We start from the raw sequence: 19,780 nt of genomic DNA, 5'->3' as shown, positions 1-19,780 counted from the left end.
ATCAGCCAGGCTAGCTTGAATCCAGTGGCAAACCTACCAAACCCACACATTTCTGAAAACTAGACACCAGGGGGCTTCCAGGGAGGTATGGCTTGTGTTGATCCCTCAGAGTTTCCATACCCAGAATCCCTTGCAAACCTCGATTTTTGCTGAAAAAATCACGTTTCTCTCACAAATTTCCTACCACCCAGCATTCCCCCAGGTCTCCCAATAAAAATGGTGCCTCACTTGTGTGGGAGGCCCATGTACCCACGACAGGCAAGGGCAGAAAACCCTGGGGACCCCCCTTGCAAAACCAGGATGTTTGGAGATAGGCAAATTTTGATGTCCCCTCACTACGTATATATATATATATATATATATATATATATATATATATATATATATATATATATATATATATACAGCCAGAAGATCAACGGTTACGTCAACTACTATGGGGTTAGTGGTGAATGATATCCCGCTTATGCAGGACTTGGAAGCGTTGAGATTGGAAGAATCTTCCTCACAGAACACACAGGGGGAGCCAACTGCCCAAATTGGCAGGTTAACAAAGTTTAAACCGCATTCCACATTTACACCGGTAACACCTTATGACAACATCGACATATTTCATGATTCCATTATCAAACAAGTCAAGACATTGCATGTAAAGACATTGAAATCTAAACAACATAACCAAAGGTGCAACAATGAATACCATGAACTGGTCAAAAAAATTCAAAAGGATGGTAACATGATAGTCAGACAATCTGACAAAGGCGGAAACGTCGTGCTCTGGCCCAGGAACCTTTACATGGAGGAGGCATACTCGCAACTGAATGATCTAAACTGTTACAAACACTGTGATGTGGGTGTATTGAGAAAAGCGCAATCTGATTTTCATTCCATGTTGATGGGCTGGAGGTCAAGTGGGCTCATTAGCATGGATGAGTTGAAATTTTTAAAGAATGACCACCCAATCACCCCTGTGTTGTACCTAATCCCTAAAGTGCATAAAAATGCAGTTAAACCGCCTGGAAGACCTATTATTTCGGCATGTGGGGGGTTGCTAGAGAATGGCACAACTTATATTGACTCATTCCTTCAGGAATATGTTGTAGCACTCCCATCGTACATCCAGGATTCAAGTGACTTTTTAAGAAAAATCAATGATATAAAATGGGAAAATGACTACTGGTTAATCACGCTTGATGTAACATCACTTTACACCAGTATTGTGCATACAGACGGAATGAGAGCCATCCAATTCTACTTAGGCCAGTGCCCGATTGAGCACGCTGAACATAACAAAATGCTACTTACCATGACCAGTTTCTGTTCAAACCACAATTATTTCATGTTCCTCAACCAATACTATCAGCAGGTCAGGGGTGTAGCCATGGGGGCCTGTTTCTCTCCTAGTTATGCCTGTTTGCACATGGGCTACTGGGAGAGACAGGTCCTCCATGGTGATCACCATGAAATCTGCTCCCGCCATATCGTACGATGGTATAAGGACATCGATGATGTCCTGATGATTTGGCGTGGGACATGTGAGGAGGCTACTAAATTCATTGAAACCCTGCATAGCAATGTATATAACCTGGCATTTACATCGCATCTCAGTCAGACACAAGCACATTTTCTGGACATCACAATACAGGTCAGCCAGGACAGGTTGGACACCAAACTTTACAGAAAGCCCATTGCGGGCAATACTGTACTGCATGCTGATAGCCACCACCCACCGCACCTAATTAGAAGCATCCCCTACGGAAGATGCTTAGAATTAGGCGCATTTGCAGCACAGACAACCATTGCAAAATAGCGCAAGCAGCCAGTAAGCAAAGGTTTCTGGCCAGAGGGTATACAGAGAGTCTAATTGACATAGCTATCAACGAAGCGAATGCCCTGTCCCACAATGACGCCTTGACCCATAAAAGAGTTCAGAGACTCACAGATACCAAGGTATCTCAACCAACAAGACTCACTTGGACCTACAATAGACAACACGGTGCCTAAGGAAGATAGTCAATAAACACTGGAACCTGATCAGGTTAGACCCAGTAATTGGTGAACACATGCCTTGCAAGCCAGCAATCGCTTTCAGGAAGGCGTATTCCTTGCAGGATGCCTTGATTAAATCTAGTCCTGAGGTGATCCCCCCTAAAAATTGGATGGCCACAAGCACAGGGTTCAGAAATGCTCCAGCTGCAAGGCTTGTTCACATGGACTCAATAAAACCGAGTTCCTAACTGCATTTTCCACGGTGCCCCGTAAAATCAATAAACAACTCACGTGCAAGAGTGAATATGTGGTATATGTGCTGGAGTGTCCATGTGGCCTGCAATATATTGGTAGCACCAAATTGCAGGTCCACTAGAGGATACTCCAGCACATAAGGGCCATGAATACTAATGATGCCACGTATCCTGTTGCAAGGCATTTCAAGGAGCACCACAATAACAACAGTAGACTCCTTAGGTATTATGCCATAGATACGGTAGGTCCTCTGAGGAGAGGTGGCAATAGGGAAGGTAATTTAAGAGCGTTGGAGACTAGATACATTTTAGAAATGGACAGTAAGACCCCGCATGGCCTCAATTCCACAGAGGATTTCTATACTTGTCTCTAGATAACTCCTAATGTCATCCAATAGCCTGCCACCTCCTTAATTACATAAGATACCTGTTTCAGTTGCTTACTACCAGAACTTTTGTACCCTTTCACTACTACAACTATATATGTATTAACAGCTAGGTTGCATAGTGGGGTACACATGAAACGAATACGCCTGGTTCATTTCTATCGGAATATGTATCACGTAGCATAGGTTATGCATAACCTAAATTTAGGATTTTACCACATTTGGTTTTGTCTGCACATATAATTTTACATATAATTTTTGTTTTATTTATCACACCAGTACAAACAATTGGCTATGGGGGTCAAATAAACGAGAAAGCTATAACCCAATGTATGATATATGCACAGGTGGCATTGAAATTGTCTAACATCAGCATAGCCATCGCCATGGGTTTCTAGTGCAGAAACAGACATTAAGGGCAATCGTGTATTTAAACACAGCATTCTGAGGTCTGATGTGCCAAACTTAATCAAATTTAATTTAACATATGTATATATTTTTTAAAATACAAAATTGTTTATTTATTGAGTTTTATCGTGGTATTTTGCTATATACGATACAGGTTTGGCAGGCGTCAGTATTCCTATGTAGTTATACAGTGAATGTTAATAATGTTGTGGGATTACCCCGTTATAGCACTTTATACAAGATGTTTTCTATGTCGATAGTCTTAAGACACCTCCCTCCCAATATGTCAGACAATCAATTGTACTGTCATTTTTGCACTTGCACTTTAAATTCAGCTCACTTCCCTCAGTGCGTCATGTGACCAAGGCCTCTGTGTAGGCCGAAACGTTATGCTGACGAGGTGTGCCTAAAATAAAAAACTCACCGGCATTCTGGGTCTTCTTTTTCTTCTTCTGCCGCGGTTCCTGATGGTGGGCGTGCTGCTGATTGGAAACGAACGGATAATATATATATATATATATATATGTATTTTGCATCACAAAAAAGAGTTACCAATATGGAGAGCCACGTACTACTGTGTAAATCCTTTATTCGGCCGGGCAGCTCTGACAGCAATCACCAAAGCACACACAGGTAATGCCATGAAGTCCTGACGCGTTTCGGGCGTCCGTGCGCCCTTGTTCACAGGTGCTGGCAGTATGAAACACAAGCAGAATACCGCCACTCAATTCCATCAGCTTTGAAGGTTCCACCCAAAGGGCGTGTCAGCAAGTGCATGCTGGTGATTTGAGTCCGTTTCCGTGTAACATCACAGGTAAGTGCGGCTGCCAATGTCCATAACACATCAAATCACCACAGTGGGTCTGTTTGTCTTGTATGAATGACGCAGGGCTGGTATGCCCCAACCGAACACACAGCGTTCCTTCATCTGAAGTATCAATGGCTTCAGCGGACCCGCTCATCCGCGGGAGGGCTCTCCGCGTCCTGGGAAGGCCGCACTTAACTTTGCATCACAAAAAAGAGTTCCCAATATGAAGAGCCACGTACTACTGTGTAAATCCTTTATTCGGCTGGGCAGCTCTGACAGCAATCACCAAAGCACACACAGGTAATGCCATGAAGTCCTGGCGCGTTTCGGGCGTCCTTGCGCCCTTGTTCACAGGTGCTGGCAGTATGAAACAATAGCAGAATACCGCCACTCAATTCCATCAGCTTTGAAGGTTCCACCCAAAGGGCGTGTCAGCAAGTGCATGCTGGTGATTTGAGTCCGTTTCCGTGTAACATCACAGGTTAGTGCGGCTGCCAATGTCCATAACACATAAAATCACCACAGTGGGTCTGTTTGTCTTGTATGAATGACGCAGGGCTGGTATGCCCCAACCGAACACACAGCGTTCCTTCATCTGAAGTATCAATGGCTTAAGCGGACCCGCTCATCCGCGGGAGGGCTCTCCGCGACCTGGGAAGGCCGCACTTAACTTTGCATCACAAAAAAGAGTTCCCAACATGGAGAGCCACGTACTACTGTGTAAATCCTTTATTCGGCCGGGCAGCTCTGACAGCAATCACCAAAGCACACACAGGTAATGCCATGAAGTCCTGACGCGTTTCGGGCGTCCTTGCGCCCTTGTTCACAGGTGCTGGCAGTATGAAACACAAGCAGAATACCGCCACTCAATTCCATCAGCTTTGAAGGTTCCACCCAAAGGGCGTGTCAGCAAGTGCATGCTGGCGATTTGAGTCAGTTTCCGTGTAACATCACAGGTAAGCGCGTCAGCACCTGTGAACAAGGGCGCAAGGACGCCCGAAACGCGCCAGGACTTCATGGCATTACCTGTGTGTGCTTTGGTGATTGCTGTCAGAGCTGCCCAGCCGAATAAAGGATTTACACAGTAGTACGTGGCTCTCCATATTGGGAACTCTTTTTTGTGATGCAAAGTTAAGTGCGGCCTTCCCAGGTCTGCTTGTGTTTCATACTGCCAGGACCTGTGAACAAGGGCGCAAGGACGCCCGAAACGCGTCAGGACTTCATGGCATTACCTGTGTGTGCTTTGGTGATTGCTGTCAGAGCTGCCCGGCTGAATAAAGTATTTACACAGTAGTACGTAGCTCTCCATATTGGGAACTCTTTTTTGTGATGCAAAGTTAAGTGCGGCCTTCCCAGGTCGCGGAGAGCCCTCCCGCGGATGAGCGGGTCCGCTGAAGCCATTGATACTTCAGATGAAGGAACGCTGTGTGTTCGGTTGGGGCATACCAGCCCTGCGTCATTCATACAAGACAAACAGACCCACTGTGGTGATTTGATGTGTTATGGACATTGGCAGCCGCACTTACCTGTGATGTTACACGAAAACGGACTCAAATCACCAGCATGCACTTGCTGACACGCCCTTTGGGTGGAACCTTCAAAGCTGATGGAATTGAGTGGCGGTATTCTGCTTGTGTTTCATACTGCCAGCACCTGTGAACAAGGGCGCAAGGACGCCCGAAACGCGTCAGGACTTCATGGCATTACCTGTGTGTGCTTTGGTGATTGCTGTCAGAGCTGCCCGGCCGAATAAAGGATTTACACAGTAGTACGTGGCTCTCCATATTGGGAACTCTTTTTTGTGATGCAAAATATATATATATATATATATATATATATACATATATATATATATATATATACATATATATATATATATATATATTCACTGAAAAAACCATAGGTTTCACACCATGTCACTGACCATGTCATGAGTGAAGTAATATGTGACGTCATCAGCAATGCAATACACTTGCAAGTTATAGTGAGTCCAACTAACTATAACGTGGAATTTCAATGGTTTTATGTCAGTAAAATTTCCAGCTAACTATAACTGGTGTGAAACCTATGGTTTTTTCAGTGAATTTAATAGGTTTTTTAAATGCTAATTCCTAACTATAACTGGTGTGAAACCTATGGTTTTTCCAGTGAATATATATATATATATCTTCATTTCTCTCTCCCAATCGCCCTTCCTATACACACATGGATTTCTATCAGGACATGAATACACTACACTTCCTGTAATGCTAACACAACTCAAACCCTTTATTATTTTTATCGGAGGTTGTATTTAACCACATTGTATATCTCTAAATTCAGTTCTAACCTGTTGGTCATGTAAAAACACTCCTGGCACATACTTACACTCCTTTTTCGCATGCCACAACATTTCTTTTTTCTGGGCAAAGGCATGTAAATTAAATTCCTCCATTTGCCCCATCAATTTTCCTTTTGATAGTAATCCCATACACTGGTTTGGAACTCGTAGGACATGCTCCTTTGTGGATTTGCTACTTGCCATTGTCTTTCAGCTTATCACTTCCAACTGGAAGGATGCTACCTTAGTCACTTTTTCTGCTTGGTGGAATCTACTCTGTTATCATCATATGCTAGATAGAGCCTCTGCAACTACCTCCCAGCAACTCCTTCGAAAAGAAGCCTTCTGGTCTCCACTCACTAACTAGTTATCCTCTTCTGCATTACGTAACCATGACAGTTTCTTTGTATTTCTGCCGCCATGAGTATAGTGTTAAATCTTTCTCACAATGTTCATATATGATTGTTACTACTTTGCTATCTGAGATTGTATAATGTTCATTATTAGATATTTCTATATAAAATATTTGGTGAGGATGTTGACTTTCTGTTGCTTTATTATCCTTTCTCTTTCTCTTTCTCTCTCTTTCTTTTCTTTTTTTCCTGTAAAACCTAAAATGCTAATTTGGTATGGTACATAACTCTTTAATTGTTCTTAACTTTGGCTTTATTTTTTGATAAAGTATGCTACATTAAGTTTTCACCTTTCCTTTACCATATAAATGTTATACTTTCTATAATTCTTTTATGACCGTTGATATATTAGTGTACCTTGTTCTTTATTTGCTTCAATGAAGCTCTCTAAACAAAAAAGAAAAAAAAGAACCGCAGTGGCACCAGATACTGTAATTATGAGTGATTCTCATGGAACACTCCTGGTGAAGTAAAAGGTCTGTCCAATGTGGCAAAGGCAGGAACTGATTGACCGAAAGACTGGACTGTGATCCAGCAAACTCGCCTGATAGAGGTGTGCATACATTGAGCTGGTGGATGCATTTCCCCGAAGCGTGATATTAAATGAGGTGCATATTCTGTAGAGGCCTCTTCACTATACCCTACTCTAGTGTACCTTTAGAGAGATTTCTAGCACAAGTGCAATTAGGAGAGACTACCTCCAAGAAGGTACAGCACCTGGTTTGCAGGTAAGGCTAACACCCAGAATCTGCTGCACCCACTCAGGCCCTGCTCATTTTACCAACATATGTAGTGCTTACACCAAGTTTTAAGCCTGTTTGTAAGCACTCTCAGTGTCTGCATTTAAAACAAGTGACAGCCAGACAATAATTTCATCATGCGGGAGGTGGGCCAGACCGAAGGGGTGTGCAACAATGCTGGAGGGGAGGAGGAGGCAGGAGGATGGCAGGATGGAGCAGGCAGCACGGCGGGCTAAGGGTGAGAAGGGGACTGCAAAACCATGTACTTCCATGGAGTGCAACAAGTCAAATAAAAAAATGACTGCCAGAAGCGTGCGATCATGGAAGGACACTGGCCACCGACAGGAAGCTGTACTTGGTCCTTGCTCCATGGAATGGACTGACTCACACACGGAAAGTGAAACCAGAAGTTTCTAGCTAATGAGAAGCAAGGAAATGAGAGTCATATTGAAACAAACGAATGGGAAGTAACATGTGGGCTCTTGCTTTTTTTAAAGTTTTTTTTTTAAGAGCAATAGACTCACAAGAAAAGGCCAATGCACTGTCTCAAGCGAGACGGATAAAGAAAACATGCCAGATATCTGGAATTCCTTACAAATGCCATAACATTTTCCTTCTGCAAAGAGTTGTAGTAGTACATTTAAGATTTGGATAGTCTGCTAATTTATAGGCAACCCTCAGATGATCCTACTGGAAAATGCATAAGATTAGCTACAAATGCCAGGATGTATAGCATAAGGCTGGTCAATGGTTATTATAATGAAGACCACCGGGTGGCTCCAGGGTTCCAAGATGCAAGTGTGATGCTTGCTCTGGGAGCTTCAGAAGTTGAGCTTTTTTGGCTTTCTAAAGGTGCAAATTAATGATAAGTGTAGATAGAGCTGTCCACATTTTGTTGCACAATCTCGGTGTTCACTTGGGTTCATTACTTGCATCCCCATTCACATTCCTTTGAGTTTATTAATATTCAGATCATATTTTTGATTCAAAATAATTTTCTTTCTCCTTGATTTGCTAATTTTGCTAATTTGCCTGATGAGAGTGCACACATTCACACACATATACAGAGATCTCTACTTAATGGATTTGCCCTTTCTCTGTCAGATATTCAGGAGTACAGATACAGAATTAGAGCCAGGTGTAACAAAAAAGAGCTAACTGTCCAAAGCTATGTAAAATCTAATTCACACTTCAATGTTTTTCGACTAATATTCAGCAGTCATGTAATGACAAATGATTACTGGATAGTAACAACTTTTTTGTTAAATACATTGTGGTTAGGAATTAAATACGTATCAGTGCCTCAATACAAACATGTGGATAAATAGTACAGCAGATAGGACAGCTTGTCACTGTCCATTTATAGAAGGTATCAGATGCCCTATTTGTAAATTTTTCTCTGATGATAGAAACAACAATGTTTATGACTGGGTTCAACCTAGTTCTGGTTTGCAACACTCATTTGTTCTTGATATTACTGCCTACACTAGTGTTACAGCCTCATCTCTTCTATATTGATTCATAAGTAAAAAGCAGATTTATGTGCTTGCTGCAACATACAATGTGTGGTTTTGAGCTGATCTTGGTTACACTAGATGGTATTTATTGGTTGGCACGTTGTCCTAGCTGGGTCTTAGTAGAATGGAGGATGATTCTTGCTTATTTTTGATAGATCTCTTTAAATTAATCAAATGTGCGACATGTGCCCACAGCACGTACTGTGGCTTTCCGCAGAATCATACAAAATTACAGTTATTAGATTATTTGCTTTTATTAATATATTGTTCAGTCAACTTGGTGGTTAAATATTTCTGTACTTTAAGTGGGCAGAAAAACTGATATGACATGGCATAATGCTCTGAGGTGACAAGACAAGATTGGGTGCTAGTTAAAAGGTAAAGGGCAAGATATATTCATTCATAAACTGAAGGTGAGCTAGGACACTCAGATAAAATGTGATGCCATGGTCCAAGAGTTGCAGGTAAGGTAGAATCAGAGTTTTCAGGGAAAGCAACCTTGGTTGGTAGAAGATTGAGCATGGCAGGGTATTTGGTTTCAAAAACTGTGCTCTTCAATAGCACAAATGGGTAGGATATATCTTTTTAGTGCCCCAGATTTCATGGCGAGGAATGAGCCTGGTTTTTGGGTTGGTAGTTAACAAAAAGTTCAAATTCGGCTGGTGTGTGTCGTTCTCTTAGCTCTTCAGTGACTCCATATGAAGACCTTTGATTTGCTTCTTGGCTCAGGCTTCCAGCTACTGCTTCAGCATCATGGGGCTTTCCTCAGAGAGAGCTCCTGGTTTCTGCCACAAAATAAAAGAGCCTTAGTTAGTATTGAACAGAAATGTTTGACCATATTCTAAATAAATAAAACGGGTAGCTAGGCATTTCTAACCTGTAGTTCGATAGGTAGTTGTGGTTACGTTTTCATCAATAAACAAGGTCAAACCTTTTTACTCCAATTACCAATTAAGCAATTGAGTGAAAGATTCCTTTGTATAGGACTACAGTGATTTTAGATAGCCACTATTTATATGTGAGAGGACTGGGTTTGGATGATGATGAGCAAGTCAGCAGTTGAGACTGCTGTTTTGCCTAGAATGTGCCAATGCAACATGGCCAATCCGAGCAAATTTAGGTACATTTCTTGCATAATCAGCTTAGCGTCAATGATGAAGCCTAAGCACCAGGCAAAGACGACTAAGGTGAAGAAATCTTCCAGCCATACTAGAATATTTGAGGATGATCCCCTATGCCCACAATCTCCCCCAAGTACAGGAGACATAATGAACAAGTTACTTACCTTCAGTAACGATATATCTGTAAGAGACATATATTAGTTATAGATTCCATACCATAGAATTACCCCCCAGGCGTCAGACCGGATCTGGAGATTTTTTTTTCCTCAACAGTACCCTTGCGCGTTGGTAGGTGGTGTCGGTCGACTCTGCGTTTGCCGTTGTGATTGCCGGAATGACGTCGCAGTATCTACTTAGATGCCACCCCTGTGCGATGATGTCAGTTCATTTACGCAACATTCCACGCCAGAAGCGCAGAGTCATGCAAGACTCTGACCACTGGTGCACAAGACTAGGGCCCTGAAAGGGAGCCCCTTACTCTAGAAGTCAGTTCGCAGATCTGGGAGGATGGGTGGGGCTGTAAGGAGTCTATAACTAATATACGTCTCTTACAGATATATTGTTACCGAAGGTAAGTAACTTGTTCATCTGAAAGAGACTATTATTTATAGATTCCTTACCTCAGAATAGATACCCCAGAAATACCAACCCCGGAGAGGGGTCTGTGATCTAAGTTCACACCAGAAAGTCCTGGAGAACTGAATGGCCAAAGAAGCAGTCTCTCTGGAGTTGACTATCCAGTCAGTAATGTTCCGTGAATGTGTGAATTGATGCCCTCGTGGCTACCTGGCAGATGTCACCGAGCAGGACTCCATGTCCCAAAGCAGTAGTGGCTGCCATCGCCCTGGTGGAATGGGGGTGCAGTCCTATCGGACTATTTTTCGCCAAGGAATAACAGATCTTAATGCAAAGGACGTGCCATCGAGAGATGGTCCGTTTTTGCACGGCCCAACCTTTCTTGGGGCCCGCAAAGCCAACAAAGAGTTGAACGTCCACCCTGAATTGTTTTGTGAGATCCAGATAAAATGATAACACATGTTTTGATCCAGACGGTGGAGTCTTCTTCCTCCTTGGAAGGATGCGGGGGTGGGAAGAAGGTGGGCAAAGTGATGGTCTGTCCTCTGTGGAAAGAGGTAACCACTTTGGGTAGAAAAGAAGGCCTCATTCGAAGGACAACCTTCTCCGGATGGACAGCAAGGAAAGGAGGTTTCGAAGAAAGAGCCTGCAGCTCACTCAACCTGCGAGCAGAGGTGATTGCAACCAGAAAAGCAGTTTTTAAAGTCTAGAGTCTGAGAGGACAATTATGTATTTGCTCATAGGGAGCACACATAAGGTAAGTTAAGACCAGATTCAAGTCCCACTGGGGCATTATGAAAGGAATAGGAGGAAAGAGCTGAGTAATGCCCTTAAGAAACCTATTTACAATATGGGACTTGAAAAGAGAAGGATGATCAGGAAGGAGAAGAAAGGCTGAAATGGCCGAAAGATAGCCCTAAAGGGTGCCCAGAGAAGCAGAGTCCTAGTGGGCCAAAGAAAACAGAAATAGGAAAACCTCAGAAACAGGGGCAGAAAGGGGATCCACAGCCTTTGCTGCGCACCATTCCACAAATTTACCTGGCTGCCAAGATAACATTACAGACTTCGGTAGGAAGGTAAAAAGCGGTCAACTGTCACCGCTCAATCTCCACGCAAGGAGGTGGACGGTGGACAGGTTCGGGTGGAGGACTATCCCCTGCTGCTGCAACAGAAGATCCTCCCAAAGAGGAAGTCTGATCGGAGGATCGATGGCCATGTTCAAGAGCTCGGGATACCAGATTCTTCATGCCCAGGCTGGAGCTACAAGAATGACTTGCGCCCAGTCGCACTTGATCTTCTGCAGCACTCTGAGCAGAAGTGGTATAGGTGGAAAGGCATAAAGAAGACCGCAATTCCACTCGTGGCAAAAAACGTCGCCGAGTGAGTGCCGCCTTGGTAATTCCAATGTGCTAAACTGCTGACATTGCGCATTCTCTTCGGTGGCGAGCATATCTAACCAAGGCTCTCCCCACTGCTGAAAAAGAACTTGCTCCACCTCAGAGTGAAGACGCCATTTGTGACCGATCATGCACCGGCGGCTGAGTTCATCTGCCCTAGTGTTCAGAGAACCTGTCAGGTGTTGAACCACCAGCGACATGCCCTGATGTTCAACCACGTTCAAAGGTAAAGAGCCTCTTGACATAGGGTCCACAACCCCACCCCGCCCTGTTTGTTGTAGTACCAAATAAAAGTGGTGTTGTCCGTGAACACCTGCACTACCCTTCCTCTGACAGAAGGAAGGAATGCCTTCAGTGCAAGACAATTCGCCCGGAGCTCCACAAGGTTGATGTGCAGCCCAGACTCTGCTGGAGACCAGAGGCCTCTGATCTTCACCTCTGCCATGTGGCCACCCAATCCCAGGAGTAACACATCTGTCACCACTGTGAACTCTGGTTGGGGAAGGGAGAGGGATATGCAGTTGACCCAATCCTGGTACGTTAGCCACCACTGCAATTGGTGTGCAGTGCCCTCCGAGATCTGGATGCAATCAGAAAGATTCCCCATATGCTGCGCCCACTGGAACCTCAGGCCCCACTGCGGACCCAGCATATGCCACCTGGAATGATCCACCAGCAGGATGCAGGAGGCCATGAGGCCCAGCAGCCTCAGGGTCATTCTCACTGATATCCGGGATAGAGGCTGAAACATCAATATCATAGCCCGAATATCCCAGACTCGCTGCTCCGGAGGATAAGCCTGAAACTGCGCTGTATCCAGAACTGCTCCGATAAAAAGGAGCTTTTGAGAGAAAATCAGGTGTAACTTCGGCACGTTGATAGTGAACCACAGTGAGAGCGGGAGGCTCGCCGTAGTCTGGAGGTGAAAGACGACAGCCTGGGGCGAGCTCGCCTTCAACAGCAGTCATCCAGATAGGGGAAGACTGGAACCCTGTTCTGCGCAGATGAGCTGCAACCATGTCATCACTTTCTTGAACACACAAGGGCGCTGGTAAGGCCAAAGGGGAGCATTGTAAACTGAAAATGCTTGTTGCCTACTGTGAACCGTAGGTAACGCCTGTGGGCTGGCAGGACGGGGATGTGGAAAGAAGCATCCTGCAAGTCCAACGCTATCAAACAGTCTCCAGGGTCGAGGGCAGACAAGACCTGAGCTAATGTCAACATTTTTAACTTCTCCTTCCAGAGGAAGTAGTTGGTGTCTCTGAGATACAAGACAGGATGCAGGCTTTTGTTCTTTTTGGGAACCAGGAAGTAGTGGGAATAACAACCACGACCTTGTTCTGGCACAGTGAATCGCTCGATAGCTCCCTTGGCCAAGTGAGCCGTAACTTCCTGACGGAGAAGTGCCAAGTTATCATCCGACATGCAATGGAGTGTTGGTGGCATGGAGGGTGGTCTTGAAGGGGAGGGAGTATCCCCTTTGGACTATCTGCAAAACTGACCTGTCTGATGTGATGTTGTGGCATTGGGGGAGGTGGTGGTGGATCCTGCCGCCCACTGGCAGCCCTGAAAAGTCAGACTAGGAAGGTTTGGAGGCAGCTGCAGGGAGGGGGGCATTGGTGGACTGATCCATCCTCTAGCCCCTGGACCCACGGCCCTGGGTCCCACGTCCCCGGCCACACAGAGGTTGGGTGGCTTGTGTGGCCCTGGGTGGAAAATGGTGGGGCACCCCTTCTGAGGCCGCGAAAGGGGCAAAAGGCATACTGCATGGGCCGAGGAGTTGCTGCAAGACCCAAGGACCTGGCCGTAGCTCTAGACTCCTTGAAGCGCTCAAGCGGGTTGTCTGCCTTGTCGCCAAACAGGCCACAGCCATCAAAGGGCATGTCCAAAAGGGTAGATTGGACATCCCCAGAGAAGCCAGAGGTTCTCAGCCAGGCGTAGCGTCTCAGTGCTACCGACGTGGAAATCGTCCTACCCAGCAAGTCTGTGGTATCCACCCCACACCGGATGGTGAACTTTGCTGCGTCTCGACACTCATCAACAGCGCGGGAGAGCACGTCCCGGGCCTCCTCCGGGCAATGTGGCACCACTTGTGAAACCATGTCCCACAACGAATGTGTGTAACAGCCCAAGAGAGACATGCAGTGTTCACTGACCACAGTACTAAGCTGCCGGAAGAAAAAACATCATCTTCTCAAGATGGTCCAGCTTCTTAAATTCCCTATCTTGAGGAGCAGTAGGGAAAGTGCTTCCTTTCGAGGATGAGGCTTGTACCACCAAGCTCTCAGGGGCAGCGTGTTGGGAGAGGAGGAGTGGTTCACCCGGGTGCCGGGCGGTGGCATTGGTCAATCATCCTATTCACAGGCGCCCTTGTGCTGGGTTTAGTCTAAGAGCCCGGAAGAATGTCAGTAGGGGCTTCATTAAGAGGCAGCAAGGGCTCAGAAGAGGCTGCTGCTTGCTGAAACACCTCACTTAGGAGGTTAGTCCTGACACCAGCATAGGAAGCTCAAGGCCCAAGGCTTAACCGCCCTACTCAACACCTCAGTTCCCTCCTCTGTAGCCACCGTAGTGGGGGAAAGCATACTGGGGTCTGGGGAGGTATTCAGACCACTGCCATTACCCAACCCCTCTCGTCAGTCCGGTTCTTCAAGCTGGTCTGCCAGAGAGTCAACAGTTCCCTCCCAGTCCTCCTCACCCACCTATGGCTGCCACTCAGGGCGATAAGGAACACCAGGGAAGAACAACAGTCAAAAAGTAGCCTCCAGTGCCGGTACCAGTGTTGGTCGATGCCAGTCCGGCTCCGTGTCAAGGGGGAACCTGGGGGAGCAACCGTTATTGGAGGCGGCGGATGCATCGTCAAAGGAATCAGCGTCAGGAAAGGTACCGTGAGGTTGACCGGTGCTGACCCGGATCCAGGCCTGGATCCTTCGGGGCTCTGAGTGCCGAGTCCAGAGCCGACGGCATAGAAGACCTAGAGACCCCAGCCAAGTTAGTGGGGCCCGAAGGAGCGCCGGAAAAGTCGGGCTGCCTAAAGGTGGAATGAAGGGGTCAGTAAAATGCACAATGCTGGGAAGGGAGGGAAGCATGGAACCATCCCAGCGGCTCTAAGGGCGGAGCTGGAGAACGATGGCCCTCCGTGTCCCGCGAAGGCGAAGAGCGATTATGCTTCTTCACCTTCTTCTTGAGCTTTGACTTACCCGATGACGAAGGCTTTGATGACGAATGGTGGTGGTGGCTCCACAACCGGTCCTGTGACTTTCTCCTCAACAAGACCCCGAACCGCACGGTATCGACTTCTGGGCAACCAAAAGCTATTGGGACCCCTCACGCAAAGACTTAGGATTCAGGGCCCGGCAGTAGGAGCACGACTTCGGGTTGTGGTCGCACTCCAGGCACCAAAGGCACACGAGGTGCGTATTGTGACCAACATCAGCTTGTGACAGGAGTCACAAGGCTTGAAGCCGGTATGATGACTTCAAAAAAGGTGTCGACAAAAGTAAAAAAGCTTGGTCAAAAAACAACTAAGGGTACCGCTCTCTTCGGCTCTGCACTGGCTGGCGCGGAAAATTAAAGAACTGGCATCAGCACACAGGGGCCGTCTCTAAGTAGATGCAGCAACGCCATCCCGGCGATCACGACGGCGTCGACAAACGTGGAGTCGACCAATGCGACCTACCAATGCACAGTGGTACTGTTGAGAAAAAAACAATTCTCAGGATCCAGTCTGACGCCTGAGGGTAATTCTAAGGTAAGACTCTATAACTAATCGTCTCTTTCAGATTATATTTTACTGCGGTTGTGTTTCAAGAAACAGATGCCATACATTCACAGTTTGTGAGGAAGAATGTTTCTCCATGCTATTTCGCGATGAAACTTGAGGCATACCTGGGTGTCAAACACAGGAAACATCCTTTACAACGCAGGTGTTACAATGCGTGTCATTACAACAAATGTTTTACAATGCGAAATCAATTAAAACGCATATCATTACATCACAAAATCCATTACAACGCATTCCGCAAAGTAAAGCCCAGGCGCAGTTAGAATAGTAATTGCGTTGTAATGGATTATGCGTTGTAATGGCATGCGTTGTAAAGTGGCATATTCTTCAAACACATATTGAACTATGGATCACTTGAAGTTGTCTGACAGAAGTGTACATTGTATTTTCAAAGAAAGCTTGAAGATTGAGGGAGGCAGTGAAGAGCATTGAGGATATTCATAGGTAACAGACTATGCTGGGGACCTGATCAAAGCGAGCTCTGCTTTACAAGTAGATTACAATTCCAAAATACATTCACCCATCCGTATGCATTAAGTCAATGTATGCAGAAAGGCTTCTCGTTTTACGGTATCAAAATTAATGCAGATGCCCCACAGCACAAGAAATGATCCATTCCTACAGTCAAGAATGTACAGTGTATTATCAAGAATCTGCAATCTGAAGGGCTACAGTTTCAGTACTGCATTTTGTCTGAAATGCAGATTGATGGCGACATAGGCAGTTACAGGCCACAGATTTGAAAACTCCTAAAACCGAAGTGGCATTTTTTAAGTGCTGTGGAGAATGGCACAAGTTGCAAGGAGGAAACCCTGAGATAGGGAAATGCTGATTTTTTAGGATGAGTTGTCATGTGTCTAGAGCACATTGCTTTATTGCTTTGGCGAGTATGGTATTCTCATCCAATGAAGAAAGACTGCAGTCTGTTAGGATATTTCCAAGGTAATGTGTGCCAGCCCATTATGAAGACAAGAGAAATTAGGGTGCAGCCCCCCCCCCCCCCCCCAATGATGCTCTAGAGCAGGCTTTTAATACTTGCCAGTGGATTTACAGGAAGGCAGACACTTGAGTGCTACAATTCTGCTAAAGTGCAATCACATGACTTGCACAATAAAGTATGAATGGAATCACTGTAATAGTGCGTTAAATTATTTCTGTTGTGCTTGCGCGAGATCTCCTGGGATATACATTTATATGCTCAATTAATCCCTCAACATATGCAGTTGAAAGTGAAAATAATCAATTGAGCTGCACATCAGAATAAGCACTCAACTTGTGCATGGGTGCAATCACATCAGCCTTCATGACAAGACTGTCATTACTTGATGTGTGCACTTATGCATTGGTGTTAAAGGTTTAGAGGTACAGCTTTGCACGAGTGTAAACAAGAGAGGTACAATGAAGCACAAGTGTAACTGTCAGGGTGCACTTCAATGCGTGCATACCTGGAGGTGTTTATAAGTGTGATTCTTTACGATGTAAAAGTATGAACAAGCAATATGACACAAGCAGCACTGCCAGTCCAGAGTGTGGGCATGTGATTCATGGTTGTGAATAAATGGGACTGCACGTGATAGATTCACTCTTGTCGTGAAGCTCTTCACAGTCTGAAGTGGCCTCTGTTCCTGTTTTCTGAGCTCTTGCTCTATTCTCTGTATTTCCTGCTCGCATTTTGATCCCAAAGAACATTCAATTCTACCTGCCCTAAATCTCCGCCAACTGAATAACGTTTAGTTCAAAATATCGATAAGGAAAGCTTCGCAAAGAAAATCAGGTCCATTCTGCAAATCAATCTGTGTGTTTGCTGCTTACCATTATTCGAGCACGTTAGATCGCTGCACATGGGACATGTCAAGATTTCAGGAGGCCATTTTCTTTTAGGTAGATGTCACCTAGACGCATCAAGTCCGAAATGACTGCACGTAACTTTGGATGCGTTAAATTATCATTTTTCTGGATAAACTGGAGGAAGTTTTACACTTTTGTGAAGTTTCTTTTCTTCGCACGACATTAAATGGGATATACGTTTTCTATACAAAATTACTTTCATTTAAAAATAAGCCCACAAAAACATTCTTTTAGAAAACTCTCCAGCTTAACGTATGTGTTGCTATGTTTTTCTCCATCTAAAATGTACTTTAGTGAATGTTGTATTTCATCAAATGTTTGAAATAAGCAAAGCTAATAATTTCCTTTTAACCTAGTTGAAGGGTGCTCAAAGTTTTGCAACTATGCCTCTCCACTGCCTTGCTGGTAGGTTTGTGCGATAGAAATACTACATACATACATATGCCTGAGAGAGCGCAATTTGAACGAAAGGTATATAGTAGCCATATTTAGACTTATATGTTATAAACGTAGGAATGAAACGCACATCGTAATGTAAAGTTGGCAACTATAGCATAAGGGCCAACGAATGTGATAACATGGGATAGGAAATGTAAATGTATTCACACGTTAAAATGCATTAAGTTTAGAAACCCCGTATACATGAAGGGCAAATGTATAGAAATGTGTATAAATGCTTATGAAATATAGAGCGTGCACAGTAGAATTCGTGTACGTGTGTAACTTAAAATGTGTAACTTTACATTGAGAGAAGCGGCGAGGAAATAACGTGGAAAGACGTAAACGTGGATAAATGTATAAGAGAACTTACATAAAGATGTAACCAAGGAAAATGCATAAGTTATGTTCTATGTAGTCGTATTCTATATAAGTATATGTCTAATGTAGAATGTGTTTAAGTATAACTAGGGCTTTTGTTAAAGTACGAATATATGAATGTAGGCCAAGGGTTATACCGTCGAGAGAGTTTCTATAGGAATGTTGGAAGAGCTTGGGTCATTTGTGTTTCTAACCTGACTGACCAAGAGTCCGAAGGAGCATAATCACATGAATGTAATTTAGTGGTCTTGTGAAGGTCGTAAATAGTTGATGTGAACGTGAGAGCCGAGAAGTCTAGCACTTGTTAGATTTAAGGTGACAATGCCGGACGGAACTTGTTGTTCGAACGTGAGGAGAGGTATACGTTGAAGTGGACTATGTTTTGACAAGACCATTCATATGATCTAGAAGGTTAAGAAGTGTACAGATAAGTTAAGGCCTTGTCCAAGTTCCTATGACACTTGAGCTGAGAGAGTCAATAAATGTCGACGATGAAATGATGAAGATGACATCCAAAGGAGAAGGGTCAACTTAACGGACGACGCGAAGAGTGGACCAATGGAAGAAGCAGGAAGTTGACATCATCGGGGGAAGTCCGTGGTGGGCGTCAAGGGGCGTTCCACTCACACGGTGATTGTGTATTTTAGGGACAGCACCCCGGGGAGGAGGTAGCAATTGGGAGATTAGGAACAGCGAGACGAATTGCTCAGAGCAAGGGCGAGGGTAGATGCCTTGAGCAGATGCGCTGAGACATCACAGCGCAAGGGAGCAGTAGGCCGAGGACCCTTAGAGAGCAGATGGGTAGGCAGATAGGGTACTGCTTCTGAAACTTAAGATTTCCTTTAGAGGCTAGAGAGAGTTTGAACTTCTTAGGGAGTCAAACTGCTGACACCTTTTTAGGGAAGAAACTTGCAAAGTAGGATTTTCACATAGCCTAGAGTAGGGACAGTTTTAACTTGATTATTGTTTTGTCTTACTGCAGATGACGCAGAAGGAACCATTTCACACCGAAGCTTAAAGCCACTGATATTTTAATTGATTTTGTATTGCATACTTTGAGATTTTATCCTGAGTGGATTGTATCGTATTCAAATTAATCTTTATATAAACTTTTGAAACTTCACCAGTTGTAAGTGGTTCTTAAGAGTGGCGTCAGTTAATGGGGTTTGTCTAACCAATGCGGGGGTGGTCCTTTCCTCAATGACAGATATTATCGGTCCAAAACAGATGAATGGGATTCTTTATTAAATTTATCATAATCATAAATTGATATCAAAATCCCGTTCCCCGCAGTTGGTAGCAGAGTAGGATGGTTATCTTCTTGAGGAAGACGACCTAGGCCAGGTTAGTTTACCCCAAGGTCCCTAGTCATCGTCGACCAGAAGAAGAATTGCAGCCGAAGA

General features: G+C 44.7%; 1 protein-coding gene across 1 annotated transcript in view; it reads right to left on the bottom strand.

Annotated features, from left to right (window-relative positions):
* Positions 1-9,075: 9,075 nt before the first annotated feature.
* LOC147732424 (uncharacterized) overlaps positions 9,076-19,780 on the bottom strand; it is a 2,559,122-nt gene continuing 2,548,417 nt past the window's right edge. Inside the window, exon 99 of the mRNA XM_086954262.1 lies at positions 9,076-9,620. The gene's annotated coding sequence lies outside the window, so the exon portion shown is untranslated. The remainder of the gene's footprint in view (positions 9,621-19,780) is intronic.

Source organism: Lissotriton vulgaris, chromosome 2_1 (genome assembly GCF_964263255.1).
Source record: "Lissotriton vulgaris chromosome 2_1, aLisVul1.2, whole genome shotgun sequence".
Taxonomy (NCBI): domain Eukaryota; kingdom Metazoa; phylum Chordata; class Amphibia; order Caudata; family Salamandridae; genus Lissotriton; species Lissotriton vulgaris.
Note: the sequence above shows the minus strand (reverse complement) of the source record. Positions and strands in the feature narration are given on the sequence as shown.